At 35.8% G+C, this 17494-nt stretch overlaps 1 long non-coding RNA gene across 1 annotated transcript in view; it reads right to left on the reverse strand.

The window, feature by feature from the left end:
• LOC147575659 (uncharacterized) overlaps positions 1-7985 on the reverse strand; it is a 66991-nt gene extending 59006 nt beyond the window's left edge. Inside the window, exon 1 of the long non-coding RNA XR_015242760.1 lies at positions 7882-7985. This is a non-coding gene — a long non-coding RNA (uncharacterized LOC147575659). The remainder of the gene's footprint in view (positions 1-7881) is intronic.
• Positions 7986-17494: the final 9509 nt, after the last annotated feature.

Here is a 17494-nt window from a genome sequence, read left to right on the forward strand (position 1 = left end):
TGGGGGAGGGTCAGAGAGAAGGAGACATGAATCCGAAACGGGCTCCAGGCTCTGAGCTGTCAGCACAGAGCCCGACGCGGGGCTCGAACTCACAAACCACAAGATCATGACCTGAGCCGAAGTTGGCCGCTTAACCGACTGAGCCACCCAGGAGCCCCGGTAAGTGTGTGTTTTAACTTTATAGAAAAAAATCACAAAACTGTTTAATAAAGGGCTAGTGTTTTAAATTTCCACAAGTAATATATGAGGGTTCATGCCGCTCCACACCTTTATCAAATTTGATGTTTCAATCTTTAAAAAATTTGGCCATTCTAATGGGGGTCTAATGGTAACATATTCTGTTTTAAATTTTTATTTAAAAAAATTAAATATTTATTTACGAGAGAGAGAGAGAGAGAGAGAGAGAGTAAAGGAGACACAGAATCCAAAGCAGGCTCTGAGCCCAACATGGGGCTGGAATCCACAAGCAGCAAGATCATGACCTGAGCTGAAGTTAAGACACCCAACCGACTGAGCCACCCAGGCACCCCTCAATTTTTGTTTATGATGGCTAATGATGTTAAAGCCTTACTATGTACTTATTGGTCATTCTGTTTTCTTTTCTAAATTGTCTGAATTCTTTTGTCTCTTTTTATTTTGTCTTCTGCTTCATATGTTCTAAAAGTTGTTTATATATACTGGATTCAAGTCATTTGTAAGATATCTGTATTGCAAAAATGGTCACCCACTCTGTGGCTTGCCTATTCATTTTCTTATTTTTTTTCTTGAAGAGTAAATGTGTTAAGTGTGTTAATGAAACCCAATTTATCATTTTTCTTCTTTAATTATAGTGCCTTTGTGTCCCTTTTAAAGAGAGTATTGCCTACTCTCTGTTACAAAAATATTCTCTTCTTTTTTCTTACAGTTTTATAATTTTAGCTTTTACATTTAGATCTGTGATCTATCTCAAATTATCTTTTTTGCATGTATGATTTGAGAATGGAATTAAATTTCTTTTTCTTTTTTTAAAAAAAGTTCTTTTTCTTTCTAAAATAGATATCTAGTTTCTCCAGAATCAGTGGTTGAAAGACTATCCTTTCTCCCATTGAATTAACTTGTTGCCATTGCGAAAATCAATCTATATGTGGATCTGTTTCTGAACTTCCAGTTCTGTGGCACTGATCTATCTGTCTCCATGTACATCAGTATTTAAACTGTCTTGTTTCCTGTTACTTTATCATGAGTCTTGAAATCAGGTTGGTGAACGTCTCAAACTTTTGCCTCCTTTATCAATATTGTTTTTGACTGCTTTATGTCCTTTGCATACCCATATAAATTACAGAGTTAACTTATTAGTTTCTATAAAATAGCCCAAGAGGATTTACACTGGGGTTGTAGTGAATAAATACCGATGAATTTATGTAGAATTCATGTCTGAGTATCAGTACTGAATCTTTCAATCCATGAACATGGTATATCAGTTTACTTAGGTCTTCCTTTATTTATTTCATCAATATTTTGTAGCTTCCAGTTTTTGGGTCTTACACATATTTTACTAACTTTATTTTTAAAATAGTTGATTGGTTTTGCTACAGTTTATAAATAATAGCTTTACTGTATTTTCCAATTAATTGTTGCTTGTGTATAGAACTACAATTGATTTTTGTATATTGGATACTGCAATCTTGGCATATTCAACTATTAGTTCTAGTGGAGTTTTGTTTTTGTACATTCCTTATGATTTTCCAACATAAACAAGCATGCCATGTGCATTTTTCATTTTTCTCAGATGTTAATATCAATGAGCAGAGGACAGAAGAATCACATTATTAACTAATTATTGTGAAGTAAATAAGGAACGTAAAGCATGTACGTTCCCAAAGGTGTTTCTTATTCACAGCACTATACAAATATTGTTAGATAAAATGAGATTTCATCTGGCTTAGTGCTATTTGACAGTAGGTGAACTCTCACCCCAAATTTCGATGGTATTTTAGTTTTCTGTATTTTCTATTTTATGCACAAATAAATGCATAGAAATATTATTGCATTACCAGCCAAGAAAAATGTCATATGGGCTTATCAAACACTTATGTCACAAGCAAAGGAACTTCCCACAAGGCCATACCTGCACATGCTGACTAAACATTGTAGCATATGCACTATGCATGATTTCAATTGTCAGTAATTCCAATGGAGCTTTTTGTAGTGACAGGAACAGAGTATCTGATTTGAAATTGCCAACAGCTACTAGAGGAAGTTTCTTAGTTGCCAATTCAGATAAATATGGGGAAATAGAAAATTGGTCCTGTACATGCCACTGGATGATGTTGATGGGAACTGCTTTGAGCTTGTCATAAATCCCAGCTGTCAAACTTTAAAGTCAAAGCAATGCACACTCTCTGTGATTACTCAGTAAAACTGTTCCTCTTACAAAGCTCATCTCCAGATAAATCTTGCTGGCATCAAGTTCTGTCTTGATTAGCAAATAAGGCTGGTCACAGTGTGTCCTCTATAACCTATGGCCTAGCAAAAATGTATATGTGATGCTCACTATTAATCTTCCTGTCACGAAAAAAGACGACATAGACATAGCATTGGGGAATTAGGCTCCAGAAAGGAAAACAAAGACAACATTGCAAACATTTCAGAATGCACTGAATTTTGTTTCATGGTGATATTGTTTCCAACTATTCCCAATGTGCAGATACTCACAAGGGAGAGACACATTCAAAGATGCAAATTCTCCTCTGTTAAATTATGACTGACACATGCACAATATCTGCTGTCCGCCTGATGTGGGGAGAAATGTAAGCAATTAATTTCTAGAAATGAGAAAAAATGTCCTTATCCTAGTTCCAGAGGAAGTAAAATAAGACAGGGATTTTGCACATTATTTTTCAAAACAATATTACAATTAGCATCATCAATAATGGCAAAGCAAACAAAGAGATTTTGTTTTCTTCCTCTCAGGAGAAACACTTTTCTTAGTGTTTCCTACATGAAATAAATAGCAGATGTATGAAGAATGGAAAAATGATTAATAGCTGGGCTAATACCCAAGAGACATGGAGTCTGCCCTAGTATTTTTTTTTCTTGTATTTGAGGCATGAGGTTTATCTAAGTTATAGAGATTAATAAATAGAATGAACACTCATCTACACACTGCCTATCTTAAGAAAAAGAACACTGCCAATAATTTATGAACTTCCTGTGAACTCTCTGCGATCCATTACTTTGCCTCTCTTCCCGAACTGTTTTATCCTTCTCTTGCTGTAGACGTATTTATCTGTTCCTAAAAATGAATTATTCAATTATGAAGTGCTTTCGGACTTCATGTAATTATTATTCTTGCTGTGAACAGTTCTGCACAATTTTCTAAAACATTTTGGGAGATTTATTTTTGTCCAGGCAGCCACATTTGCTTTGTTTTTACTGTCACATAATATTCCATCACATGAGCATATGACACTTTGGTTCTCTCTCTTCAGTGGGCGTTTGAGTTGTTTCCAGTTTTCTTACTACTACAAAAGATGCTATACATATTGATACATTTCTCCTGTAGACGTGTGCTAGAGTTCCACTGGGATATGTACTTGAAAGCAGAATTATTTGGTTGTGTTACACTTTGCTGAAACATGAAACACACCAAAAGTGTCTAAAGTGGTTGTTCCAGTTCCCATTGTCACTAGAAATATACACTGATTTCTTGGTACCACATATTTCAGTATTGTTAGTCTTTTAACATTTTGCCTACCCTAAAGAGAAGAAATGGTCCGTTGTTTTTTAGCCTTTTGCTGACTGACTTCTGACTTTCACAAATATTGCTGCTATGAATACTGGTGTACCTCTGATTGATTTTTGAATGCAAACTATCTGAAATGAATTCTACTGGGTTAAAGTGTAATATACTTTAAAACACATTCTATTTATTCTTTTAAGTTTATTTTGAGAGAGAAAGAGCAAGCAAGGGAGGGTCATAGAGAGAGGAAGAGAGAGAATCCCAAGCAGGCTTTGCTCAGTGTGGAACCTGATGGGGGGCTTGATCTCATGACAGAGAGATCACAACCTGAGCTGATATCAAGAGTCAGATGCTTAACTGTCTGAGCCACCCAGGTGCTCCTAAAATATATTTTAAAAATATTTTAGGGGCGCCTGGGTGGCGCAGTAGGTTAAGCATCCGACTTCAGCCAGGTCACGATCTCGCGGTCCGTGAGTTCGAGCCCCGCGTCGGGCTCTGGGCTGATGGCTCAGAGCCTGGAGCCTGTTTCCGATTCTGTGTCTCCCTCTCTCTCTGCCCCTCCCCCGTTCATGCTCTGTCTCTCTCTGTCCCAAAAATAAATAAACGTTGAAAAAAAAATTTTTTTTTGAAAAATAAAAATATTTTAGTTATGGTTTATTAGTGTTGTGTCAAGGAATTTTGGATCTGTATTTGTGAAGACATTGGTTGATAATTTTCTCTTTTGTCATATAATTTTTTTTATCAGCTTGATATTAGAGATTTTCTGGCCTCAAACACAAGTTAGTCTTAGCCAGTGATTCTCATTCTTGTGTTTTCTGAAACAGTTTATGTTATTTCTTCCTTGTATGTTTGACAGATCTTACTATATGATTCGTGAGTTTTATTTGAATGATTTTTGTAAGCAATTCAATTTATTTCATATATAGTGGGCTTGCAGATTGTTTCTTTTTGTATCAATTTTAAAAGGTTGGATTTTTCAAGAAAATGTGTCCCTTTCATGTCAATTTTAAAATTTGTTGGCATGAGGTTTTCATGATGTTCTCTCATTATCTGTTTAATGTCTGTATGAACTGTGGTGATAATTCCTTTTTCATTGCTGATTTGGTGATTTATATTCTTTTTCTTCATCAGTATAGCTAAAAGATCTTGTTAATTAGTTTGTTTTTTTGAGGGCTAGTCTTTTGGTTTGATTGATACTTTGATTTCTAAAATAAGTTTCCCTTTAAGTAATACTTTGTATCTCACCAATTTTGATATATTTTATCATTTACCTCGAAACATATCTTTTTTTAAAATAATTTTTTCATGTTTATTTATTTTTGAGAGAGAGATAGAGCGTAAGCAGGGGAGGAGCAGAGAGAGAGGGAGACACAGAATCCAAAGCAGGCTCCAGGCTCCAAGCTGTCAGCACAGAGCCCGACCTGTGGGGCCTGAACCCAAGAGCTGTGAGATCATGACCTGAGCCGAAGTGGGTCACTTAACTGAGCCACCCAGGCACCCCAACCTCAAAATATAACTTAATTTCCCTTAACATTTTGTCTTTTTCTCTTGTATAATTTTAAATTTATGCTGTTTAATTTCCCACTACAGTAGCTTTTCCTAGATATCTATTATTAAAAATATAATTTGCATGATTTTAACAAATGTTGATTTATTGAGGCTTATTATATTACTCAGAATATATTTCTCTTTAATGAATGTTCTATGTGCACTTGAAAAATATTTATTCTGAAGTTGTTAGATGCAATATTCTACTTGAGAATATTCTTTTCTGTTAGTAATATGTTGTAATAATAATCATAGTTTTTTATAACTATAAGTAATATACTTATATATAAAACTAAGTAATAATAGTCTTTTACCCCAAATGTATGTTGAATTTTGTCAAATGCATTTTACCTATAGTTGAAAATGATCCCATGGTTTTCATGTTTAAATATGTTTGATACGGTAAATTATACTTATTGATTTTCAAATGTTAACCTAATTGATTTTCTGGGATAAATTCTATGTAAAAAAATTTTTTTACATATTGTTTGAGTTGATTTGCTAATATTTTGTTATTCTTGCATCTATGTTTCAGAGGGGTATTTGTAATTTCTCTCTCTCTCTCTCTCTCTCTCTCTCTCTCTCTTTCATTGTCCATGATAGATTTGTATGTTGTCTATCTGATTTCAGACTTACTGTTAGTTACATAATCAAGACATATGGAACTAGCAAAAAATATAGGTAGATTAAAGAAACAGAGTAGAAAGTCCAGAAATAGGACAACAAATTTATGGACAATGGAGTTTTTACAAAGTTCTTAAGGCACTTATATAGAAAAAATCTTTTCCCCGCTAATATTAATGGAAAAAACTACCTATATGCAAAAATGAGAATCAGCTTTTTACCTTACACTGTATCTAAAAATTAGCTTGAATGACAAATCAAAATGTGAAAGCTAATCCTATAGAATTTCTGAACGATAACATAGGAGAAGATATTTATGCAGTACCGGATTAAGCAATGTTTCCTTAAATAGGACATAAATCATTAAAAATTTGATAAAATTATACTTTATTAAGATTATATTATTTGCTTCTTCAAAAGATAACATTAACAAAACCAAAATGGCTGACTTAAGACGGAAAAAAATATTTGAAAAAATGATTCTTACAAAGAAATTGTAACCAAAATATACAGATAACTCTTAAAATTCTATATAAAGAGACAAACCATTTAATAGATGATAGAGAAAAGATTCAAACAGATATTTCACAAGGTTTAAAAACAGCCAATAAGCACATGAAAAGATGCTAAAAATTATTAGTTCACAGGACAATTCAAGTAAAAAACCACAAAGAAATATCATGACCTACTCTCCAGAACTGCCTTTTTTCCTTCTAAAGACTGAAATATTAATTGCAGGCAAGCATGTAGAGCCACTAAACTCTTCTATGCTGCAGGCAGAAATGTGAAACAGTAATACCACCTGTAAAATCATAGGTCAGATTCTCAAATAGTTAAGCTTACACTTACCTGATGCCATTCCCCAATCCATTATATAGAGTGAAAGAAGGGAGACACCCAAAGTGTCCATACTTTACAATTCCATTGATACAAAATTCTAAAAGCCAAAAAAAAAAATCTATAATGACAAAATCTGGATCGCTTTGTGACTAAGAGCAAAGGTGGGCTGCACTTCTGAGAATGCAGGGTATATTCACTATCTTGACCGGGGCGGCAGTTTCATGGACGTATCCGTCAGAGTGCACAAATTGCACATCTTAAGTGGATGTGGCTTTTTTTATATACATTTCCCCTGAGTAAAGTTACGAAAAATTATGTGTGCAAACCCAAAAAAACTTTATAAATTATTAAAGGGCAAATCTCACAGTTCAGTGACTTTTGGTAGAGTTAATTCTTAAAAAGTGGAGTAATTAAGCAGGATTTTCCCATATCTACTTTGCCAGACTCTGTCTTAATGTGTTTACAGCACCACAGAACGAGACAGAAGCCTGCATTCTTCTGTAACCTTTTATCAAGCTATTGCCTTCACCTGGAATCTTCTTCCTTTCTCTGTGTTCCTTTAGAATTCCCATTCATTTTTTTTCAAGTTTATTTACTTATTTTGAGAGAGGGTGCACACACACAAGCAGGGGAGGGAGGAGAGAGACGGGAAGAGAAAGAGAACCCAAGCAGTCTCCTCACTGTCAGTGCAGAGCCTGACGCAGGGCTTGAACTTTCCAACTGTGAGATCATGACCTGAGCCGAAATCAAGAGTTGGACATTCAACTGACTGAGCCACCCAGGCACCTCTCATCTTTTTTCTTTTTTCAAATTTATTTATTTATTTTAAGAGACAGAGAATGAGAGAAGTGAGAATGAGTGGGGGAGGGGCAGAGAGAGATGGAGAGAGTGAATCCCAAACAGGCTCTGAGCTGTCAGCCCAGCAGGGCTCAATCTCACAAACTGTGAATCATGACCTGAGCCAAAATCAAGACTTGATCTCTTGAGCCACTGAGTCACCCCGGCTCATCTTTTAAGACCTGACCACAAACATCCTCTTTTTTTTTTTTTTTTTTTTGCCCCCTTATACTTCCTGGATGTTAACAGCTCCTGCCTATAAACCTTTTCAATTTGTGTGTGTTTCCCTGCCATCATAGAATTTCACTTACTCTGCATTCTTCTAGAGGTAGTTGTGTGAACATCAACCTTCTTCACTAGACTTGAAACTCTTTAACATCCGATTGGGTGCTCTGGGCTCTGAAACAGGCCGAGGACCTAAGGGACAGATATTAAATGCACAGTTAGTTGAAGTTAAACTTAATCATTTTCAAATTTAGTTAATTTAGAAATAGGTCACATTTTCCGATTATAAGCCTTTTAGGGGAAAGATGGGCAGCGGTGTAAGCTGTTAAGGTTAAAGAAAAACACTCATAAAGAAGGGGTCTCTGGAGAGAAACTTCAAGTTACCTGTGAAAAACATACGGCATCTTCTTCCCTCCATTAAGGGGAAAATTTCTTAGTTTTGTTCTAAAACTTAAATCACTTCTGAATAAATGGGGCTTTCCAAATGATGAAGTATTTGCTTTTTAAATACTGCACAGAAGCTTTCAGGCTTCTTAGAATTTCTGTGAATATTTTTGAACTTTCAAAAGTACTTTCAAACATCTCAATTTTTGCTAATGTGTAGATGCCACTTTCAAAACCAAATTGCACCAGAGAAAATTAAACATGGAAAGAAGACTTTATTCCAGGCTATTGCAACAGAGGAAAGACCAGAACTCAGTCTGAGCTTTTAAGACTCAGGGTGGAGGGACTATTGGCCTTCTGTTTGCTCACTGACTGTAACCAAAGGAGAAGTAAGTTTTCGTGCGTCTTCATAATGGAAGATAGTTTTGCACATGGAGCAAAGCACCCAGGAAGGAAAGTTAGGCTCCAACCCTCAGTCAGAGACTGGGAAGATAGGAACACTATCTTCCTCAGTGGTGTCAGTCAATGGGACAGACCCAAAGTCATGCAGAAAGACCACGTTGGATTGTAAAACTAGCAAGAGGCTCTTAAAAAGATTTGCATCTCAAAGGGACAAAGAAAGATTTCACAATGACAAGTTTTCTAAAGTAAATGTTCTAAGAAAAGGATGCAGAGAGGCCTCCGTGGTTAGGCCATCTGGATTCTGTAAGGGCCTGGGTGAAAGGGAGGTCAGGGGCCTGGAGGCAGGAAGAACACAGTCTACGTATAGTCAAGCTGAGGGAAATATTGAGGTTATCTTGATCACTGCCTTCTTTAACTAATGATTTTATGTTTCTGACACTGAGCCTTTAGCTTTGCCAAATTAAACTTTGCTTAATTGTCCTTTAGCAGAGAACTGGTCCCTTGATCTGGAAAACAGAGGCTTCAAGGGTATGTCATTTTGCTCTCTGCCAAGCTGAATGTGGATAATAATAGAGTTTTCTTCCAATACTTCAAGGCCAGAGCAAGGACAAGATAGCTTCAAGTGGCCCAGCTATAGTTGTACAAAAAATACTTTAATAGGGATAATTTTTCCTAATTGATCGAGAAAATGAATCTCTCCTCCAATAGTAATGAAAATAGAATTGATAATGCTTGCTGTGCACTAACTTAGGTCTTTACCATACTGTTGGTTGAAAATGATGCAGCATACATATTATTTTGGGAGCAGAGAGGTTGAATTTAATCAGTGCCTTTTGTTTTCTTGCTATTTGCTTTGATTGCTACAGTTTAGCAGTTTGGCTCTGTTGAGTCATTATCTGTTCCTCTCTTTCCTTTCTTACTTCTTTTTGTTTCATTAGCATCTTTATTTTATAATTTCTTTATTGTTTGAGCTGTGGTGCTCAGTGTTTAAATGATTGTTTTGTTTCTAAATTCTTTTTTCATCAGAAACTTATTTCCAACTAAAGTAGTCTGAACAAATCTGAGGTCTACTTTGGAATTGTATTTCTTTATATGCTTGCGATAGAGTTAAATAGCACAGTATTGAACGATGTGAATAATTATGTAAATTAGGATAATATGCTATAGGTTGGGAAAGCTAATTGATTGCATTGATAGCTCCAATTAATGGCCTCACTACATCCATGCTCTTTGTAGTGTGATTTTGCTGCTCCTGTCATCAAGATGATTCATGATTCACTCCTTGAATCTGTGCTGGTCTTGTAAGTTGTTTTGACCAATAGAATGAAGCAGAAGACATTTCTGCCAGTTCCAAGCCTAGCAACTCTAGTAAATGCCTGCATCTTCTGGGACAATAAGGCTGAACTAGCCCTTGGGAGGAACAGAGACCACACTGAGGAGAGATGAGTCCCAGTTGAGGCTATCCTAGACCAGCCAGCCGCTACCCATCTAACAAATTGTGTGTAAGTGCATGGTCAAGTCTAGTCAAGATCAGCCACACCTGTCCATATCAGCAGACCAACCGATTGATTCACAGACTCAGAGCAAAAATAAATGTATACATTTTCTACCAGTAGGGTATTGTGGCTGTTTGTTACACACCACTATTATAGTATTAAGGAACTGATACGTTAACTTTCTTTTTCCTATTATGGCACACACTTACTCCCACCTAATTATTTCAAACATCTGATGAGTGTCATACAGTGGTAAATACTAAATAGGCACAGAAACACGTATCAACAACCTTCTTTCAGTTGATATGCTCCTGTGAAAGACAGAAGGAAAAACCATCAACACTTTGTAACAAAGTGTGATGTGTTATATCAGATGAGCATAGACTTCATGAAGTCCCCATAGGGGTTATTTAACTTAAACAGGCATCAAATGATCTTCCTGGCAGTGAATGAAATGTGTGGAATCTTGAATGAGGATGAGTAGAAGATAAGTTAGTTGAAAAGGTGTGACGAGGGGCGCCTGGGTGGCGCAGTCGGTTAAGCGTCCGACTTCAGCCAGGTCACGATCTCGCGGTCCGTGAGTTCGAGCCCCGCGTCGGGCTCTGGGCTGATGGCTCAGAGCCTGGAGCCTGTTTCCGATTCTGTGTCTCCCTCTCTCTCTGCCCCTCCCCCGTTCATGCTCTGTCTCTCTCTGTCCCAAAAATAAATAAATAAAAAAAAAAAAAAAAAAAAAAAACGTTGAAAAGGTGTGACGAAAAGAGCATTCTAGAAAGCAGCAAATTATTTTCTAAATCACAGGAGCAAAAGCTACTGAAAAATGGTAAACATTTAAAAATAATGGCGTATATGGGTTTAGCAGAGATGATTTGGGGAATTAGAGCAGAAAACAGATTAGAGCATACATTTCCTTGTGTTCTGAAATTTTGATCTCTATTCTGAAAATTACAGAAAAATGAAGATAATTAAGAATTACAATTGATGTGATTCTTCTAAGGATTTCAGGAGCTCTTGATGATGACCATGAAAAAAATAAGGGAAAGTGAAATATGCAGGAGGAGGCTACCATAGTAATTCAAATAACAAGTGAGAAGGATGTGGTATATACCTGCAGCCTTGGAAATGGTGCAAAGAGAGAAAAGAGTCAGAAGGATAGAGACCTTGCACTAATATTCAAGAAATAGGTATAGGGATAAGGAGAAATGAAGGGGAAAAAAAAGAACCACCACATATTTGGAACAAAACCCAGAAATTAAGCTAGTAAAGGGCATCAGTTATAGAGCTTAGTATTCCATGAGAACTTCCAGAGGGAGTCTGACTGAGTGACCACTGAAAGATGGAAAGACAAGCATGGTAGAAACTTTGAACTCAGAAATATTTGAGGACTAAATGTATGCCATAAATTATGCATGAATTTTAATCTCATGGCTGTATCTTCGTTAGTGAGAGTTTCTCAAAAGAAGATGGAGTAGATGACAGAAATGGCCACATAATCTTTCCTTGATTCGGGAGATAGAATCTCTTTCTATACCACTGCAATCTGGGCAGCACATGGGACTTGATTTGACTTAAAAAAGCAATGGAAGGGAAACTATAAATTCTCAGCCTGACCTCAAGAGGCTTTGGTAAACCTCTCACTCTTGGGACCTTGTTACAACCAAGTGTGCAAGTCTGGGATAACCTGCTGGGACTAACAGACCACATGTAATAAAGACAAGCCATTCTACTTAACATCCCCTTTGACGAATTAGCCTCAGTCTACCGAGAGCTGGCCATAGGCGCATGAGCACGCCCTGCTGAGACCAGTTGAAGAACCTTCTAGTTGACCTGGACCAAGGTGCATTTCCAATGCCAAATACATGATGATTGTTTTAAGTCATGATGCTTATGATGATTTTTTTAAGCTGTAAAAGCCAACTGATAAGAAATTTTACTAGAAAGATGGTACCAGAGTATCATGGCTTACAGTTGGAATCAAGGTATTGCTATTGTTCATGTTCTACAATCTGTAATAATATCTGCATATTGAACTTGTGACATGAATATAAAGGCAAAGAAAATGAAGCAGGGTGGAAAGAAAATGATGACTCTACTTAACTAAACTAGGTAGGGATAAAATTGATAACCTTTATGGTTTGAATTCATAAGCCTATTTTACCCTCAATTTAGTTTTATGTCTTCAAAAGCTTCTGTGCAACTTTACAGATTTCAAAAAAGAAATAATATTCTTTTGAAATTTCAGAATTGCTTTTTGGTTCAATTAAACCTTGATGCCAGGGCAACTGAAGCTGTTACCAGTTGACTGTCCTACATATCTTGGCCAAGTGAATACATTCTGCATTTTTCCTTTATCAGCCTTGGATGAATTATTCATTGATTGAACTCACATTTCCAGGAACACAGATGGAAAATGGTTTAAAAAATGTGCCCTTTAATAGACTGTCCTATTTTTTTTCCTCATTAAATGTCTTTGTATAGTCAACTATTGCTTCTAACCAACCACAGCTATGCCCTGGTGGCTCATTATCACCTTAGGTTCTTTTACTCTTCTATAATATTTTTTTTTCTATACCTGAGTTTGCTACTCCAGAAATACCTGTGCAATCATCATATTTGAAATTGTACTTTTTACGCTCTTTCCTCTGGCAAATAAAAAGTATGAAATGCAATCCATGAGACTATGTGAAATTCTCAGTTTTTTTCTTCCTTTATTTCCCACTACTATTCTTCTTTTCCTCCATCCTTTCCCACTTCCCTCCTTCTTTCATTTTGCAGAATGCTGTTACTATTTGATATGTTGTTTATTGGTATGGCTTGGTATCCACTTTATGCTTGAACTCCCATCTCTTCTAAATGCATCATGTTTGAGTCCATGACAAATGCTTTTTTCTTAAATGTTGTATAGCAGAAAGAGAAACAATTTTGAAGTCCAACATTTTGTATTTGATTTAGAGGGTACCATGTTCTTGCAAAGAAATGAGTCAAATAACCTAAATGATTCTCACTATCTTATCTATGGAATAAAGTAAATATCCCTATTTCAGAAAGTATGAGAATAGCATTAATTGTGTATATTAAACATATATATATATATATATATATATATATATATATATATATATATAGGTGGAACTTTAAGACACTTAGAGTTGTGTGAGAATGCCAAAGAAGTAAAACAAATAGTAGGTTCCTGAAATGAAATGAAGTGGAGAAAGACTTTTCTTGGACTTAAAACTTTAAATGACCCTCAAAGGGTTATAAACATTGGTATTTTTAAGAAAGAAGAGCTCTTCTAGGAAGAAACATTCCAAATATCTGGGTTCCTAATGACTAGTCTTAAGAACACTTAAAATGGAACGTCTGTATTTTTATTACTCTAATCTATATATCACATATTCTAAGACTGAGACCGTATGTGGATCCACATCTAAGGAAGTTGCAGCAAAGGCTATTCTCTTTCATTACGGTATTTTAATTTTCATAAGAGAAAAGCTGTCCTTATATAGAAAGAATATATTTTAAATTCCAGAGTCACGGCTTCTCTTCCATTTTCATCTATTTTTTTAAACCACATTTTTCACTTCACAATCTTGGCACATATGTTATGCAAGAAAGCATAAAGTATTATCTGAAGTACAAAGTCATATATATTTCAAGTGGGGGTTCAGTAGACAAAAAGATTAATTTGCTTTTTGTCAACTCCATTCTCCATTTCTCTCTGCCACTGATTTCTTTCTGTGGTCCTTGGTGAAAAGGAAAGACACTGTGAACAAATTATCATAAGAACACATAACCCCACGAAAATGTGTAATGTGGTGAAATGCAGATTCAGCCTAACCCTACATTCTTGGCTGTACCACCTTAGATATAATTTACTGGAAAGGCAAGAGATAACAATTTATTTTCAAACTGAAGGCATTAAGCACGTGATTAGATGGTATAATTACTTGGTTTGCTTTTCCTATTTGTGGCCTCCAGAGGGCAGCATTCATTCTTTCACTACTAGAGAACACTAATACCTGTTTATCTATGTATCTATGTATTTATCTATCGATCTATCATCTGTATATCTATCTATGTATCTCTGTATCTCTGTATCTATCTATCATTATCTCCCTATGCCCCCTTGAGTTAAAATCGTGTTTCTATGTAGGTGCAAGCGTCCTTCACGAACACAGTAGACTTATGAGAAAGAAATACATTATGTATTATCTTTACAAAAAGTTAATAGATGTTTTATTTGCATTTCTGAAAGAAGAAATGCAATGTGGCCAACTAGGCAGAATCTTTCTCTCTGAACATTTCAGGAATACTAAATATCAACTAAAAGTGATTTTACTTTCATAATGATAATAAAAAAAACCTATTTGATTTTAGAAGTAATTACACATTCAAATGGATACTGAAAATTACCCACTCCCTCAAAAAAAAAAAAAAAAAAAATCCAGAAAACAAGAATGGAAAGAACAATGGAATTTTGCCAAGAGAAACAATGAGCTTTTCTAAGAATAAAGAGTGATATGCACACATCCTGAACAACACTCAGCTCTCCCAATACACAGCAAGGAAAACTGAGACGATCCCTCAGTAAAAGCCTTTCTTATATATTTACTTGCTTAGATTTTTTAATAAGTCAAGACCAAGAAGTAACCACTTATAAATCACTGTTATTATTGTAACTATGGAAGGAGTGTATAATATAACAATTTGGGAATAGGGGAGATAAATATGTGTTGCCTAACAAAGAAAACTTGTAATGACCTCTCCTCTGACAAGCTATTTGGAATGATTCAGAGAGAAGGTAAAGAAAGCTTTATTCTAATTTATTCTTTATTAATTTCAAGTTTTTGGTATGTCTTTATTCAAGAAAAAAGATGGGACAAAATGATCATTTTTACAGAGACATTTCAGTTAGTGGTGGAGGAAAGATATCAATCTCAAAATTAGCACTGAAAATTTGAAGCATCTGTGGGAGATTCTGGTTACAGAGAAAACAGAGACCATGAATGAGGACCATGGAGAAGGGAAAAGTACAAAACATGTTATTAATAATTATATGTAAAATCACAGTGACTAAACTTATCTCCCCCCCCCAATTAAAGATTTGTTGAAAAATGCAAGAAATGGAAATGTTTTATTTTAATGTGCTGTGCTTGCCCACTCAAATCTGTCTCTGGTTATTTGCAGGACCTGGTCACGTACACTTTCACAATGACACTTATTTTTTATGAAAGGGGAGCCTAGGTTCCTAAAATCCACTTGCAAGAAAATTAATAGTTGGGGGGAAATGCAGAATGATTGAAAGATGTTCTTAACAAATCATGACATTTTTCTTTCCACCCTTAATAAGTAGAAATGAAGCTACATCCATGGGATTCTTCTTTCGCATGAGCACTGTAATTTACACGCAAAATAAATTCAGGTGGAGCTATTCGGGGAGCCTAGGTGTAACAGGATCACCATTTGTCAGAGATTATTACTCTAGAAGGCTCCCTAGGAGAGGCATAAATTTGCCCTGAAATAACACATCGCACAATAACAGCAAAGAGCTTGTCTCTGCACTCCTCACGGGCAGCACACCTGCTCAGAGGGACCTTCCTACTGAGCCTATCAAGCCAACCTGCTCATTCATGTGGCAATCCAAGCCTTTAGTTAGGAACTACTGGAGCAAAACCAGACCATCAAATCACCCACTAACATGTTGTCTTTGAAGCATAGTGAGGATAGATCTGTTTTGTTTGGAAGCCTAAATATTTGAAGAAGGCCAGAATGGATACATGGGAAGATGGCAATTACTGGAGTCAACAGTTTGGCTGATTTATTAGCTATGAAGATCAGTGTCCTCATATTGGGAATAATAAAGGTCTCCTCATCGGGTTATTGTGAAGCTTATAATGGCCTTAGGGAAAATGTCTAGCGTCGTGCTTGGACATCTAGAGTCCTTCTGTGTTGGAATCAAAACTTTCATAGCACAACTATGGACGTTGTCCTTCATAGAAGATAACAGTCACACGAACAGCGTAACCCCATGCCCAAAGCAGTAGCACTGACCCACTCCTGTTATGTGTCCCTGTCCACATTTAACTTACGGATTGCAGTTATTAAAGGTTGGGAGAAATATAGGAAGATTCTGGCCATGGGACTCTAAACAGTTAAGTGGCCTTTCATGAGTTCAAACCTGGTGCTTACTCAGTACCAAGTTACAAATAACACCTTTCTCTCTTATAAGTTCTTGAGCCACTTGTAAGGACACTTTAAGGCAAAGGTATCTCTTTGAAGGTGACAGCAAAGCTCCTTGTTATTGGGTTCTGTTTTAGTTAATTGCATTATTAAGCGTTGTCACCTGTACCCACTTACAGCTCTACTGTCATTTTGTCATTTTGGAAGAGTGCTATGAGGGGCCGTAGTCACTTACCAAGCCTATACGAACAGTTGGTAAGTGTGGTTTTGTTAAAACTTAAACGAAAAGCTAAACTCAGCAATTTAATCCAAATAATGAGCTACCAATTATTTTCAGGATCTTAAAGCCCCTTTTGGTTATAAATTGCTGTTTGCAGATAGCAACTAGTCAATCATTCTCACCACAAAGCCTCTTGTTATGTAAAATGGTTTTAATCATTAAAAGTGTTTGGAATTTCAGAAAGTCAGACAGCAGTAAAATGCCAACTAATACACTCAAAGCTAGCTACAATGAATTTCATCTTTATCTGGTTCCAAAGAAAACATTGACGAAAATATTTTCGGTGGATGAGTAGTATCAGTGGGTTTCCACTGCATAAATTATTTCCAACAGGGATAAGCGTACGGTTAAGCAGAAAAAGAACTGACTGATTTGATTAAAAGTTTTTTTTCTTAGAAAACTATAAATAGAGATCATGTAGAGAAACATGGCAAGACTTTTCAGGGCATTATAATTTATAGGACATATATGATTTTATATCTATATCTACATATTGTTACATATACATCGTTGTGTATACACAGCAATATATGACTGTAATCCACATAAAGGACCTCTCAGAAAAGAACAATTGATACTGCAAAATAATATTTTGATTCCCCTCACTAAAGCACCTTAAATAATTATTTTCTTTTTTAAAAAAAAACGTTATCACTTACTTTAAAAAGCCCGTTAAGTCAGCAGTGAACAGGATCAAAACACACAATTTTAAAATATGAAAACATGAACTGCGTAGAGAAAATACCCTCATCCTACAAGAAAAAAAAAGTAGAAAAATGTTGTAGAATTAGTTTTAGCTTCTGCACAAGTTCACTAGTTCAAGAAGAGAGAAGACTCTGAGGCTACTTAGTGTATCTCCATGTGGTACACATTCAGTAATACTTGAGTCAAGGTCATCAATGAACATAGCAATAGATTTTCATGGTTTATACTATTTAATTGCAGTTGTATAAAGGGCAT

The sequence above is a fragment of the Puma concolor genome, chromosome D3 (genome assembly GCF_028749965.1).
Source record: "Puma concolor isolate L17-30 chromosome D3, mPumCon1.1.hap2, whole genome shotgun sequence".
Taxonomy (NCBI): domain Eukaryota; kingdom Metazoa; phylum Chordata; class Mammalia; order Carnivora; family Felidae; genus Puma; species Puma concolor.